This window comes from Euphorbia lathyris, chromosome 3 (genome assembly GCF_963576675.1).
Source record: "Euphorbia lathyris chromosome 3, ddEupLath1.1, whole genome shotgun sequence".
Classification (NCBI taxonomy): Eukaryota; Viridiplantae; Streptophyta; class Magnoliopsida; order Malpighiales; family Euphorbiaceae; genus Euphorbia; species Euphorbia lathyris.
This window is the reverse complement of record NC_088912.1, coordinates 81,862,111-81,877,201: the sequence shown is the minus strand read 5'-3', so window position 1 is coordinate 81,877,201 and position 15,091 is coordinate 81,862,111. Positions and strand designations below refer to the sequence as shown.

Sequence of the window (15,091 nt, the reverse complement as noted above, 5' to 3'; positions counted from 1 at the left end):
AGAAAAATGCCCCAAAAAAGTAAGGATAGAGGTATGTTTGTTGTTCCATGTCAGATCGGGAATACTAGTATTAAAAGGGCGATGTGTGATTTAGGAGCGTCTATAAATGTCATGCCTAAGTCTGTTTATTCTTCTTTAAATGCTGGTCCTCTTGAAAAAACTGGAGTCGTTATTCAACTTGCTAACAGATCTGTTGTTTACCCTGAGGGGCTGTTAGAGGATGTTTTGTTGCAGGTTAACGGGTTAATTTTCCCAACTGATTTCTTTGTTCTCGATATGGAAGATGACGGCTGTTCATCGGAGTCGTCAGAGATCCTATTGGGAAGACCATTCCTGCAGACATCTAACACGAAGATTGATGTTAAGAAAGGGACCCTCACTATGGAATTCGATGGTAAGGTGGTTCAATTCAATGTTTATGATGCTATGAGATTTCCTAGTGAAGTATCTTCAGTCTGTGGCATAGATATCCTCGAACCAATAACCCAGCGAGCTTTTGAGTTTTTTTTGTAAAGATGAGTTGCAGGCGGTCGTCGAAGAAAGCATTGGAATCGAGAGTGAAATCAACTTTGAGATGGGAGAAGATATATGCGATGTTATGCATGAATTGGCAGCCTTGAAACAAGATGGTAAGGTTTATGAAGTTAATAAGTTAACAGCCTCTAACGAGAAACCTTTACGCTCTACTTTGCAGGCGCTAAAGCTGGAATTAAAGCTGCTGCCCAGCCATCTAAAATACGCATTTTTGGGCAGCGAGAACACTCTTCCAGTCATCATCTCCAACAAACTAGAGCCAAATGAAGAGGAGCAGATGGTTGAAGTTTTGAAAGAGTACAAGGAGGCTATAGGGTGGACCATAGCGGATATTAAAGGAATCAGCCCCACTACGTGCATGCACAAAATTCACATCGAAGACAATGCAAAGCCTAAACAGGAAGCACAAAGAAGATTGAATCCGCCTATGATGGAAGTTGTTAAGAAGGAAGTTCAGAAGATGTACGACGCCGGTGTAATTTTTCCGATATCCGAAAGTAAGTGGGTAAGCCCGGTACATGTCGTGCCAAAGAAGACCGGAATCACTGTGGTTGCTAATGAAAAAGGAGAATTGGTTCCCACCCGAGTTCAGAACGGGTGGAGGGTTTGTATCGATTACAGGAAGTTAAATACTTCAACTAGAAAAGACCATTTCCCGCTTCCATTTATCGATCAAATGTTAGAACGTTTAGCCGGAAAATGTTTTTATTGTTGTCTTGACGGTTATTCGGGTTTTTACCAGATTCCAGTGGCACCAGAAGATCAGGAGAAAACCACTTTTACCTGCCCCGTTGGCACTTTCGCGTATCGAAGGATGCCGTTCAGACTTTGCAATGCACCAGCGACGTTCCAGCGATGCATGGTAAGTATTTTCTCTGAGTATGTTGAACAAATAATTGAAGTGTTCATGGATGATTTCACAGTATATGGAGACTCATTTAATCACTGTTTGTCTAATCTCGTTAAAATTTTAAAAAGATGCCTAGAGTCTAATCTGGTTTTGAACTATGAGAAATGCCATTTTATGGTAGATCAGGGAATAATTTTAGGCCATGTTGTTTCAGCAAGAGGAATTGAGGTAGATAAGGCAAAGATTGATGTTATCCAAACTTTACCTTACCCCGTTAGTGTTCGGGAAGTTCGTTCTTTTCTTGGCCATGCAGGTTTTTATCGGCGGTTTATAAAAGACTTCTCGAAGATTACTCAACCGATGTGTATGTAAGTTGCTTCAAAACGACGTACCATTCAATTTCAACCAGGAATGTAAGGATTCTTTTGATTTGTTGAAAGACAAGTTGGTTTCAGCACCGATTATCCAACCACCCGACTGGAATCGTCATTTTGAGATCATGTGCGATGCAAGTAATTACGAGGTAGGAGCCGTGCTAGGACAGCGAATCGACAAGAGTCCACACGTGATTTACTATGCTTCGAGAACCTTGGATCATGCTCAATGCAATTATTCAACAACATAGAAAGAACTCTTAGCCGTGGTTTTTGCTCTAGAAAAATTTCGTTCATATTTATTGGGTACTAAAGTCATAATTTATTCTAATCATGCAGCACTTAGGTACCTAATGCAGAAAAAAGAGTCCAAACCTCGACTAATACGGTGGATTTTACTCCTTCAGGAGTTCGACGTCGAGATTAGAGACAAAAAGGGGTCCGAGAATCTTGTGGCGGACCACCTAAGTCGTTTACCCAACAACGAAGAAGCACCGCCGATGAGTGAAGAATTTCCGGATGAGAGTTTATTTAGCGTAAGTGAAATAACCCCATGGTATGCTGATTTAGTGAATTATTTGGCTACAGGTGCTGTACCAGACGATCTCAGCAGGCACGCAAAAGATAAACTCAGAGCTGAAGCCAAATATTACATTTGGGATGACCCATACCTGTGGAAACACTGCTCGGATCAGTTGTTAAGACGGTGCATTCCTGAAAGCGAGGTGGAATCAGTGTTGAAATTCTGTCATACAGAGGCTTGTGGAGGCCATTTTGGCCCAAAGAGAACGGCTCGCAAAGTACTGGATAGTGGTTTGTTTTGGCCTAATTTATTCCGCGATGCTTACATATTTTGCAAATCTTGTTTTCGTTGTCAAAAAACAGGAAATATAGGACGACGGGATCAAATGCCACTTACACCGGTTTACTCTTGTGAAATTTTTGACGTTTGGGGAATAGACTTCATGGGTCCATTCCCCATTTCGTTTGGTAATCTTTACATATTGCTTGCTGTGGATTACGTGTCTAAGTGGGTCGAGGCCAAGGCCACCAGGGCCGATGATGCTCAAACGGTGATTCAATTTGTTCAATCTAACATTTTTTGCAGGTTTGGTACGCCTCGAGTACTCATAAGCGATAGAGGAACTCATTTCTGTAACCGGATTATGACAGCCCTCTTGAAGAAATATGGCGTACAACACAGGACGTCAACAGCTTACCACCCCCAAGCTAATGGCCAAGCGGAAGTGTCAAACAGAGAATTGAAGTCCATCCTGGAAAAGACAATGAATTTCACTAGGAAGGATTGGAGTACCAGACTAGAAGCAGCTTTATGGGCTTATCGGACGGCGTACAAAACGCCCATCGGAACCACCCCATTTCGACTAGTATACTGGAAGGCCTGTCATCTCCCAGTTGAGCTCGAACACAAAGCATTCTGGGCAATAAAGCGCTGTAATATGAACCTTGATGAAGCAGGGGAAGCCCGTAAACTTCAGATTCAAGAGCTTGAAGAGCTGAGGAATGATGCTTATGAGAGCTCAAGGATATACAAGACGAAGACTAAAAAGTTCCATGACGACATGATTATTCGGAAACAGTTTCAGGTAGGACAGAAGGTATTACTATACCATTCTCGATTAAGACTATTTCCCGAAAAATTAAAATCAAAGTGGATAGGGCCTTTCATAGTTGTCCAAGTTTATTCGCATGGAGCTGTGGAAATTCAGAGTTTGGAGAATGGGAAAGTGCAGAAAGTGAATGGTCAACGACTCAAATTATTTTACGAGAACATCACCATTGGAGCCCCTGAAACAGTGCAGTACCTTGACCCAGGAGATGAGCCTTAGTGCTCGGATGTGTCTAGCTGAAGACGTTAACTAAAGGCACTACTGGGAGGCAGCCCAGAGTTAGTCTTGCTCAAGACTAACACGTATCCTTTGTTCTTGTTCCTTTTGTTATTTATTTTTATTTTCTTTTTATTTTGGACTAACTAACTTAACTGACATCTTCTTCTTCAGTGGGCTCTGTCTTTCCTTTGATAATTTCATTTTGCAGGTTAAAAATGGTGATTTAAATATATGGGCTAGGAGGTGGTTCAAATGTTAATAAGGAAGAAGAGGCCCAACATTGAGAAAATGAGGGTCAAAAGGGTCAATGGGTCCCTTAAACCTTATGACTTGACCAAAATAGAAAGGAGAACCCACAACCTTCATTCACCGCTCCCTTTCTCTTCCATCTCCCACTTTCACCAGGATACGCCACTCATCTTCCTTCACCACTTCGACTTCCCATCTCTTTAATTTCCCAAATTTAATACCCTACAAGTCTACCTACACCAACCCTTCGATTCAATTTAATTTCTTTTTGATTCTTCAAGAAACATCACCGCCATCCTCTTCTACTTAGACTCGACCACTCACCATCATTACTTCCTTCAAGTTCTATTTTCATCTCTTCACTACCAACTCTTCACCGCCATCTCCACTTCACTCCTCGAAGCACCACCGTCGACGTCAAATGGAGGACCAGTCGCCGCCTCTGTCGATAGTACCACCATCTCCTGAACACTTATCGCCGGTGAACTTGAGCATGGTAGCTTATAGCGAACCTGCTCCGACCGCTTCTCCAGTGCCGACCAATTTACCAACTCAAACAGAGAAGGCTGAGATGCAAAGGAAGCCTCCTGCCAAAGCCGCAACAACCTCGAAGAAGCGGAAACTGAATCCTTCTCTAGTGCCGACCAATTTACCAACTCAAACAGAGAAGGCTGAGATGCAAAGGAAGCCTCCTGCCAAAGCCGCAACAACCTCGAAGAAGCGGAAACCGAATCCTTCTCCAATGCCGACCACTCTACCAACTCAAACAAAGAAGGGTAAAATGCAAAGAAAGCCTCCTACTAAAGCCGCAACAACTACAGAGAAGGCGAAAACACAAAGAAAACCTCCTGCTCGAACCACGGCAACCTCAAGACAGCAGAAGCCGAACCCCGCCCCTTCCACAACAACTAGGAGGTCTACTAGATCTCAGTCTGGCAAAGAGACGACCACACACAAGCCAAAGCCACCAAAAGCGAAAACTCCAGCTCCAGCTTCGAGTTCAGACGACGAAACTGCAGAAGTTTCGATTACATTTTACCAACTTAACGAGGATATGACAATGGTCAGAATGGCGGAAAGGGAGATTCAGCACGTTCACTTTGGGAAATCTATAAATCGCAGCAACATTCACGTAAACTTTATCCAACCGAACAAACACGCTATTCCTTTTCCAAGTAAACTTGTGACCAACGACTCCCAGGTCAGACAGCCCGCATAAATCCATATTCTTCTTGTGATTGAGGCACCGGTTCACATAATGATTACCCCCTCTTCCCTTTCTGATCACTCATAAGGGCAATATCATTAAAGTCCCTAGCCACCATCCAGGCATCCACTATGCTTGTACTTATAGAATACAGGATCTCCCACAGCCTTTTGCGGTTAGCCAAAACAGGATCGGCATAAATAAAGGTGAAAAAGAAGGGTTTATTACCAGGGTAACAAACCTTACTATGAATAAATTATTTATCCTTACTGATAATATCAATATTAACACGACCTGGCTTCCAGAAAAGCCAAATCCCCCATGCCCGACCAGCAGCCTCAGATCTGACACAACTCCAATTCTTAAACTTTCTAACCACCTCATCTGCTTTGCAACCACTAATCTAATTATGTGTAAATTATATATAAATATCTATTAATTAAAATATTAATTTTTATTATCATGTCTACTTTTTTATTTTATATATATACTAAAATAAAATATTATAATATATTTATTGAAAATGTGAGTTTTTCATTTTTGATATGAATGTGGTAAATTTGTTGAATGTAATTGTCTTAGTAATTATTTATTGTATTCGTAACTTTCATTTAATTAACCCAATTAGATTTTGTATCAAGTAGAGTCCTAATTAGATTATGTTTTTTTAGTAAACCAGAAGGAGCGGTTAATACAGTATGCATTAAATTCCTCACAGACATAAAGAATCAGGACGGTTTATTGTAGAAAATATGAACCGTACTTTAATAAAATGCTGAAAATATGTGAAGAGGAAAAGGATCTCGATTTAATCATCTAGAAGGTTGTTGCTGCTAATTTAATCTCCGAAAAGGTTCTTGTCCGTGACATTCATACCCTTATCAATTGCGTTGAAGGCAATCTGTCCATAGTTGGTTAGTGTGTTTTATATTTATTTTGAAATTTACATTTTATATTAAAATTTTAATTGTTGGACTTTTTTTTTTATATATTTGGTATTACAGATTTCGATTCATAGAAATACCTTGCAGTCTAAATTCTTGAAGCTTTTTTTACTGAAGGACATATTCTAGAATTGCATCAATAGAAATTGACATATTGAATTCAAGGAAAGACTATACGGAATGAAATTTCAAAGATGTAATAATTAATTGATCATGATATTTGAATATAAACACTGTACATTCAAAGTGTATTAGTTTCTTCATCATCATATTTGAGTATATATATTATATATAAAATCTCCGGTGTATTTGATGATGATATTTTAATATAAGCATTATATCTGCGGTGCATTGATAGGTACAAAGAAAAAGAAATTCAAATTCAAACTGTTAAATAAATAAAGGATTAAATAGAAATTTAAATTCAAAATAACACTTCAATTGTATTCAGATAACTTTATTAATTTTATTGAATACGTTTTTCTTAAATTATAATTAGTGTATTCACTTGTGCATTATACTATTTGATAATTTACATACTTACAAAATTTACACAATTAATTATTAATATATTTAAAATAGTAACACAATATTTAACATTAAATATACATCACATATATATATTTATATAATTGGAATTTAGTAAAGTTAAATTGTAAGATTGTATAGATTTTAAGATAATTTATCTTATAAAATAAAAATATATCTAAAATAAAGTTACAGAATTCATTTTTTTGGACAATAATATAAAAAAATTAATAGGTCACTAAATAGTTTAATAAATCTTAAATATTTATACATATAACTAATGTTGTGTGAGTCCAACTGAATATCAAATCGGATTTATAGTTGGACCATAAGTTATTTTGTTTAACCAAATGATTCGAATTGCTAGGATTGCATGTCATAATAAATAAATTATATCTATATATGTGGTTTATTTTTTGGACTCAAAGTTGTTTGGGATAGTAGTTTCAAGATAGTAATTTTTGAGTTGGATTCGCTAGTTGTGATTCGCTTAGTGACCGAGCTTGTGGTTAGTTCGCATAAGGCTTGATGGCTTCTTCTGAAATGCCAGGAACTTATGCCCCAGAATTGGGAGATTCATATTAAGCATATGTATCACTATGGTAACCGAGCAGCTGATTCGATGACAAACTATGCATAGCTAGTTTTTTTTGGATTTTCAGGAGTGTATGGAGCCTCCTGCAGGCATCTAGGAAATACTTTTTGCTGATTTATGTGTATAGGCAGCTCTAGGATGGTTCGAGTTTAGTTTTCTTTTTGTTTTTAGAGATTTTCTCTTTTGTTTTTAGAGGTTTTCTCTTTTGTTTGCCGACTTTTAACCTGTCCTTTTTACAAAAAAAAAAATTACTTTTATAAATTATATATATATATAGATGAGATCAGGTGTGACACATTTCTTATGGTGTAAGAAGCCTTATTGTGTGACAATGACCAATTTTGTATTAACTAAAAGGAGGTGGCAAATTTGTAAATAAAGGAAAGAGAAAATTGTTTTATTTTTTTCTTTAAAATGCATTTTTCCAACTTTTTCAACCTTGTTTTTCAAACAAATTTATACCGTTGGACTCGTCTTAATTAGACGGTCATTTTAAGATCCCAGAAGCTCGGGTAAAAAAATTTCCGGTGAATAGAATCCGACGATCTGTTTTTCTGTGAGAAACAAAAATGTCCAGAAAATTCTCAAAATATTCCAGAAAATATAAAACATTATTCTGAGAAACTTTAATTCTTTACTCAAAATAAGATTCCTTACGGTTTAGTTCCAAATCAATGGAATCCGACGACTAGATGGGCATTTTCCGATAAAAAACCTGAAAGTACCCAGAAAATTCTCAAACAATTCCAGAAAATATAAAACATTATTTGGAGAAACTTTAATTCTTGAGTCAAAGTAGGATTTCTTACGGTTTAATCCCAATAAAACTTTTTCCTTAATTTTATCCATTTTACATCCTTCAACAATTTATTGGATCAAAACCGTAAGAAATCTCGCTTCGGCCTAAGAATTAAAGTTTCTTAGAATAATGTTTTACATTTTTTGGAATTTTTTGAGAATTTTCTGGGCACATGTTTTCTCGTCAGAAAACGCTCACCCGGGTTCCGTTCACCGGAATTTTTTTTACTTGAGCTTCAGGGATCTTAAAATGACCGTCTAATTTAGACGAGTCTAATAGTATAAAATTTTTCGAAAAACGATGTTAGAAATGCTGGGAAAATGTATTTTAAAGAAAAGAAATAAACCATTTTTCTGTTGGAACAATATAAGTATTATGTTGGAACAAATGGTACACTGATTTGGAACAATGTAAGAAGGACAAAAAACGTGCCCAGAAAATTATCAAAAAATTCCAAAACATGTAAAACATCATTTTAAGAAACTTTAATTCTTGGCTCAAAGCGAGATTCCTTATAGTTTTGACCCAATAAATTGTTGAAGCATGTAAAATGGATAAAATTAAGGAACAAGTTTTATTGGGATTAAACCGTAAGAAATCCCGCTTCGATCCAAGAATTAAAATTTCTTAGAATAATGTTTTACATTTTCTGAAATTTTTTGAGAATTTTCTGGGCACTTTATTCTCGCCAGAAAATGTCTACCCGGATTCCGTTCACCGGAATTTTTTTTACTTGAACTTCAGGGATCTTAAAATGACCGTCTAATTTAGACGAGTCTAATAGTATAAAATTTTTTCGAAAAATGAGGTTAGAAATGTCGGAAAAATATATTTAAAAAAAAAGAAATAAAACAATTTTCTGTTGGAACAATATAAGTATTATGTTGGAACAAATGGTACACTGATTTGGAACAATGTAAGTAGGACAAAAAACGTGCCCAGAAAATTATCAAAAAATTCCAAAACATTAAAACATCATTTTAAGAAACTTTAATTCTTGGCTCAAAACGAGATTCCTTACAGTTTTGATCCAACAAATTGTTGAAACATGTAAAATGGATAAAATTAAGAAAAAAGTTTTATTGGGGCTACACCGTAAGAAATCCCGCTTCGAATCAAGAATTAAAGTTTCTTAGAATAATGATTTACATTTTCTGGATTTTTTTGAGAATTTTCAGGACAGTTTTTTTCTCGCCGGAAAACGTCCACCCAGATTCCATTTACTGGAAATGTTTTTACTTGAGCTTCAGGGATCTTAAAATGACCGTCTAATTTAGACGAGTCTAATAGTATAAAAATTTTCGAAAAACAATTTTAGAGATGTCGGGAAAATGTATTTTAAAGAAAAGAAATAAAACAATTTTATCTATCATCTCTTTCATTTTATTTACAAATTTACCACATTGCCCTTTTTAATTATCATCAAAACTATGTAGTTTTGTTATGTCACACAATAAGCTCATTGTCATACCCTAACCCCTTGTCACTTGAAATATATTATTTATTGTGTCATCCAGTCCGACAAATCCGAGTCATTTGATTAAACCAAATGACCCATAATCTAATTATAAATTCAGTTTGATGTTTGGTCTAACCAACTTAAGTCATTTGGCCGAACTAAATGACTCACAATTCAACTATAAATCCGATTTGATGTCCGATTCAATTTTGAAAACATTAGCAAAAACCATTCTTCTATTTAATGTCAATCTGATTTTTCAAAGTCTAATATTGATGTCGTTTATTAGTTCAAAAAATCTAATAATATAGTCATGATAAATGCACAATTGTTTGTTTGTTTGTTTTGATAATAAATAAGTGGAATGGTTTTAAAAAGTAATTATTTAAGTATAGTTTAAGGGTGAGATTGAAGTTAATTAGCTAGGGAATATTTACTGATATATTTACCTTAGATTCGTATATTTTAATTTAACAAATTAGCCCTGATGAAACCAAAAATTTAGTAATAATCATTTAGAAATGATGAGAATATAGCATGCGTTTTTTTTAAAAGCAAAATATAACATGAGTTTAAAACTGCTACTTGCATTAAAGTTATTGTTACATACACAAACCATGAAATTTTTACCACAATCATCAGTCATAGTTAACTCCGATAAAAAAATCTAGATGTTTGTAATACTATTTTAATAGAAAAAAACATCAGATTACTAAGAAATTGAACCGCAATGGATGAAATTTCCCCAAAAAGGAAAAAGGGATGTATTATAATATTATAATATAAAAATATGATTCAAATTCATTAGTATATTTTATCAAAGATTTATCTAAATAAAACATTATTATTTGGCAAATGAGTGCTTTATAACTTGGATACACTGTATCTTCTGCACTTGGTAACTGTGGGATGCTATGGAATTGAAGTGGGGGTCAAATGCAGAGAGTTGTATGCTAATGCTGAAATTTGCAAACAATTTCCATATACACCAATTAGTCTGCATGAGCCTGACACCATCCAAACATGTGCCTGAGCCTGACACCGATGTTTTGAAGTTTTTCAATTTGACAATCGGTAACTGTATTCTTGTTATTTCTTTATGAATAGAGACCATGAGTTGTATGAGCTAGCATCGAGGAGTCATTTAGTTATGTATTTGATCAAATACTTTAAACTGTCAAAGAAACTGTTATTGTATCATAAACTATTACTGTAATTTAAATACAGAGAAACTATCATCAGTGTAATTACTCATTAAATGAAACATTTCTTAAACAGATCAAAGATTTATTGTATTACTTTGAAAACAGAAGCTAATACAACATTGGTATAGAGAACATACCCAATAAATTGCTCATCACGTAAGATTAATTCTAAGACTAAAGCTAAAGCCAGACCCAATAAAATGCATCACGTTGGCAAGTGGGAGCAAATTAGCTTTAAGAGTTCAATATGAAATAACATGTACAACATAGTTCAACATAATCTTAACATTGCAACACAAAATAGAAAACCAGGCCGTGCATTGCAGATTGACATATTTATCAATACCGTAGATATTTCTTGCAAATAGAAAACTAGACCTGTAGATAGTTCTTGCAAATAGAAAACCAGGCCTGTATCAATAGAATGACATATTTATCAATATTGTAGTAGCATAGTATGGTTGACTAAATTAGAATTTGAATAGATAAACAAAACAAAAAAAAAGAAAGATAAAATTAATGGAAAAACTTAAGAAATAAAACTTAGAGAGTCCATTAGGACTCTAGTCCTATGTCTTCTTCTACACACTAGTCCGGTGGCAGCAGTAATACAGTAAGATATAGCTCCTAACCAAGGTTAACAAAATTCAAAACATTGGATGAAAAACCCTTGATTCTTACTCAAGACAGTGGGTGGCAATGGTTTTTCAGTAGTTGGGGCCTTGAAGGGTTGGAAACTGATTCCGCTGCATGTCCTAGATGGAGCAAAATATTTAAGAACAATTTTAGACACTAACATGAAACCACATGTCACACTATCAACATTTGTTATTGAAACATTAAAGCAAAGGGTGACTTACTGTAAGGAAGAATATCCAGTTGACATTGAAGTGCCAAAGATACTTTTTGAAAATTTTAGGTTCAATTTGACACTTGAAACCTGAATAGAGAGTGCAAAAAATAAGTTCCAAAATCATATACACTTCCAAATCACTCCGCAATAATTTATTTGACCATACAATAAATAAAATATTCTTAAAGCAAGCTTCTCAAATGGTCTAATAAATTGTATGATAAGTAGATAAATAAATTCATCCACATGAGAATCTTGTTGTGTTTGCATCAGAAGAGTATTAAAAATGAAATGCCCAGAAAAAAAAGAAATATTACTAATTCATTTCTCAAAAAGCACAACCAAAAAAACTATCTGATTGAGTTGTATATTACATACCTAAAAGTATATAGATTAGATACTTTCTTCTTGGCAGTAGAACTTTCTCCTCTTCTTTAACTGCAACCACACTAACAATCATAACAAAAAGCATAAGCTCAGTAAATAAGACAAATCAAAGAAGCAAATAATTCAATTCAATCAAGCAAAACAGATTCCACAAAACAGCATAAGATTCTATCTGATTTATGATGGTATAATTGACTTAGAATATAATGCATAGAAAATGAGCCCACGGAAGAAATACCATGAGCCCAGAAACTTTGATGAGGAAATTTAAAACGAACGTAAATTTTAAACCTCTTCCAAAATAAAGCTGAATTAGACAATAACAATGGGTTTCCAATCGTTGATTACAGATCTGTAGTCGAAACTGAAATTTGAGAAAGGGATTGCTGAGCGGTTGAGAGAATTCTAAGATTTGAGAAATCGCAGCTTCTGGACTTTGAGGGAGAAGAGGAAAAATTTGTAGGTTAGGTTAGGGTATCAGTAAGAGAAGTTTGCAAGCACTAAGGAATGGGTGATAGAAGACAGTTGAAGAGTTGGTTTAGAATGTGATTTCTTGAAAGAGAAAGTTGATCAGTTGAAGTCCTGAGCGATAACAATAATCCCTGCAAATGTTTATCTCTACACATGTATATCTCTACAAATGTTTCTTGATATAAATAATAGATAATAGATGATAGAGTTTTAGTTTATCTCTACAAATGTTTCTTTTAGAAAGCCGTTTAACATTAATGAAAATAATTTAAAAATAATAAACACTTAGAAATTGATACATTAAACACTTAAAAATTGATACATTAGAAGAAAGTTTATTATTGCAACACAACAGCAATGTAGTCTTTAATATGCTGCCAAGTGTTACTTTTGTTTCCATGCTTTATATAGATAATAGATTACAAAAAAAAAAAAGTAAAAGTTAAAAAAATAAATAATCTGAGAGATAGTAACTTTACCTTTACTTTATTCCATGGTTATTAAAACTGGACCAATCGAAGAAACAAAAAAGACAGTGGATCAAAAGTTAAAGGTTCAACTGAGATTCAAAGAATCATATGCAAATTATATTTTTATTAACGTAGTACAATCTTAACAATATTAATAAAAGTTATACTAATATGAATATTTTTTTAATATCAATTCAAGATATTTTGGGATATTAAATTAATAACTTTTAACAAAATTGTAAAATTACTAAAATTCTATTGTATATAAAATCGAGAAGGAAATATACTTTTTAATTAAATATATATTATTTTTTATAATATATTATTAATTAACATGTATATATAATAAAACAATATGATATATATTTTATAATTCAAACTTTGACTATAGAATTTACTATACTTTTAAATTTTACTTGTATATATTTAAATTTTAAATACTAATTAAACTTTTTTTTTTTTGTAGAAACAGGAAAAGAAAGACAACACGAAGACAACATTAGCCTAGGATCAGTCTAGGAAAGCTAACCCCAACCCTATTCTCTAAAAGGAGAGACGAAAGAAAGATAGGAGGATCAGAAAGGGTGGTAACACCTAACATCCCCTCATGCCTAGCCGTCGCCAAGTGATCCGCAATCTGGTTTTGTTCCCTGAAGATGTGGTTGAACTCTAAGAACTCAAAGGAGGAGCCAAGTCTTCTAATAGCTTTGATAACGTTCTGGCTATTAAGACAAATAGCATGATTATTAGAAATCATACTAATGGCCTCCTTGTTATCAGACTCCACAGAAAGCCTCTTTATACCCAGATTTCTGGCCAGCTTGACACCAGAAAGAATACCCCACAGCTCCGCTGAAAATGACGAGCCCAATCCCAGGTTATGGGTGAACCCCGACATCCAGGCACCCCCCGCGTCTCTGAGAACACCTCCGACCGCGACTCTTCCATTGTTGAGGCAGGAGCCATCCGTATTCAACTTCACCACCCCATCCTTCGGCTTGCTCCAACCAACAAGGTGAACCTCTTTCTTCTGGGTAGACCTAGCAAGGGGGTCCCCTTTGAAGCTCTCAGTAATAGTAAGGAGCTTACTCGAGAAGAACTCATGTAAGTTCTGAATAAAAACAGTCTTCTCACCAAAGATCTCCTCGTTCCTCCATTTCCAGAGTTGGTGGCAAATAATAGCAAAGAAAATGTCACCATTCTCCATGTTAGCCAGTAACTTTCCATTAACCCCATTAGAGAACCAGTCATTCTCAGAGTGGGCAAAGAAGGAGGGGAGAATGTGGTGCGGGAGAACTTTCTTCCATACCTCCTTACTTCTGGAGCAATCCCTAAGGGCATGGCACAAAGTTTCAACATGGCCTCTGCATCTACTGTAAGCACCTGAATCCGCCAAATGCCGTCTATGTCTCTCCGAATTAGTAAGCAACCTGTCCTTAACTCCCAGCCACAGGAAGCTCCTCATTCGGTAATGGATTTTCAGAGCCCAAATGGATTTCCAAGTATCCGAGAGAGGGTCGGATCTGTCAAGTGTAAAGGCTTCAAAGGCAGATTTGCAAGAGTAAGCTCCATTGTTAGTCAGGGCCCAGCAATGCCTATCCTTGTCCTCCTCAAGATTACTAATCTTAACACCCCTAATTCTGAGGAGAGTATCCAGGCTCAAGAAGGTATCAAACTTAGACCAAATCCAGTCCCCATCAGAGTCCACCACATCAGCAATCCTCCAGTTGCGGCAATTGCTAGGTGGGGGGAAGCTACAAATATCTATAAGCGGTTTATCCCCGATCCAGGTGTCATACCAGAAGCTAATGGACTTACCATTACCCACCTCTAGGCCAACCCCCGAGCAGAATTCAGCAAACACAGCACTGAGCCCTTTCCAAAGGAAAGAACAATTGACAACTCTCTCCTTAGGGCCCCCAAAGATTTTGTCCTTTCGATACTTTCCACAGAGCAGACGAACCCAAAGAGAAGAAGGGTTTTGCCACATTCTCCAAAGGAGCTTCATTAATAAAACTTTGTTGTTGTCCTTAGCTTGTCTAATGCCAAGACCCCCCTGCTTTTAGGCTGGCAGATCTCCTTCCAAGGGACAAGGTGAATCTTCCTTCCCTCTCCCGACTCACCCCAAAGGAAACGCCGGTTGATTTTTTCCAGCTCATTGAGAACCGACTCAGGCAATTTATAGGCTTGCATGATATGATTGGGAGCCGCGTAATTGACAGACTGAATTAAGGTTAGACGGCCTGTCATGGAGAGAGAATTGGCCTTCCAACTAGCACACAACCCATTAGTTTTATCCAGAGTCTCTTTAAATGA

At 35.7% G+C, this 15,091-nt stretch overlaps 1 long non-coding RNA gene across 2 annotated transcripts; it reads right to left on the bottom strand.

Moving 5' to 3' along the window:
- Positions 1–10,675: 10,675 nt before the first annotated feature.
- LOC136224400 (uncharacterized) lies at positions 10,676–12,445 on the bottom strand. 2 transcript variants are annotated; one of them, XR_010686408.1, is made up of 5 exons: positions 12,126–12,445; positions 11,826–11,896; positions 11,455–11,534; positions 11,276–11,349; positions 10,676–11,005 (listed from the first exon to the last, which is right to left on the bottom strand). It is a non-coding gene; the product is annotated as an uncharacterized lncRNA (long non-coding RNA). The 2 variants fall into 2 exon arrangements; XR_010686407.1 differs by having other exon boundaries at positions 10,676–11,349.
- Between the last annotated feature and the right edge of the window lie 2,646 nt (positions 12,446–15,091).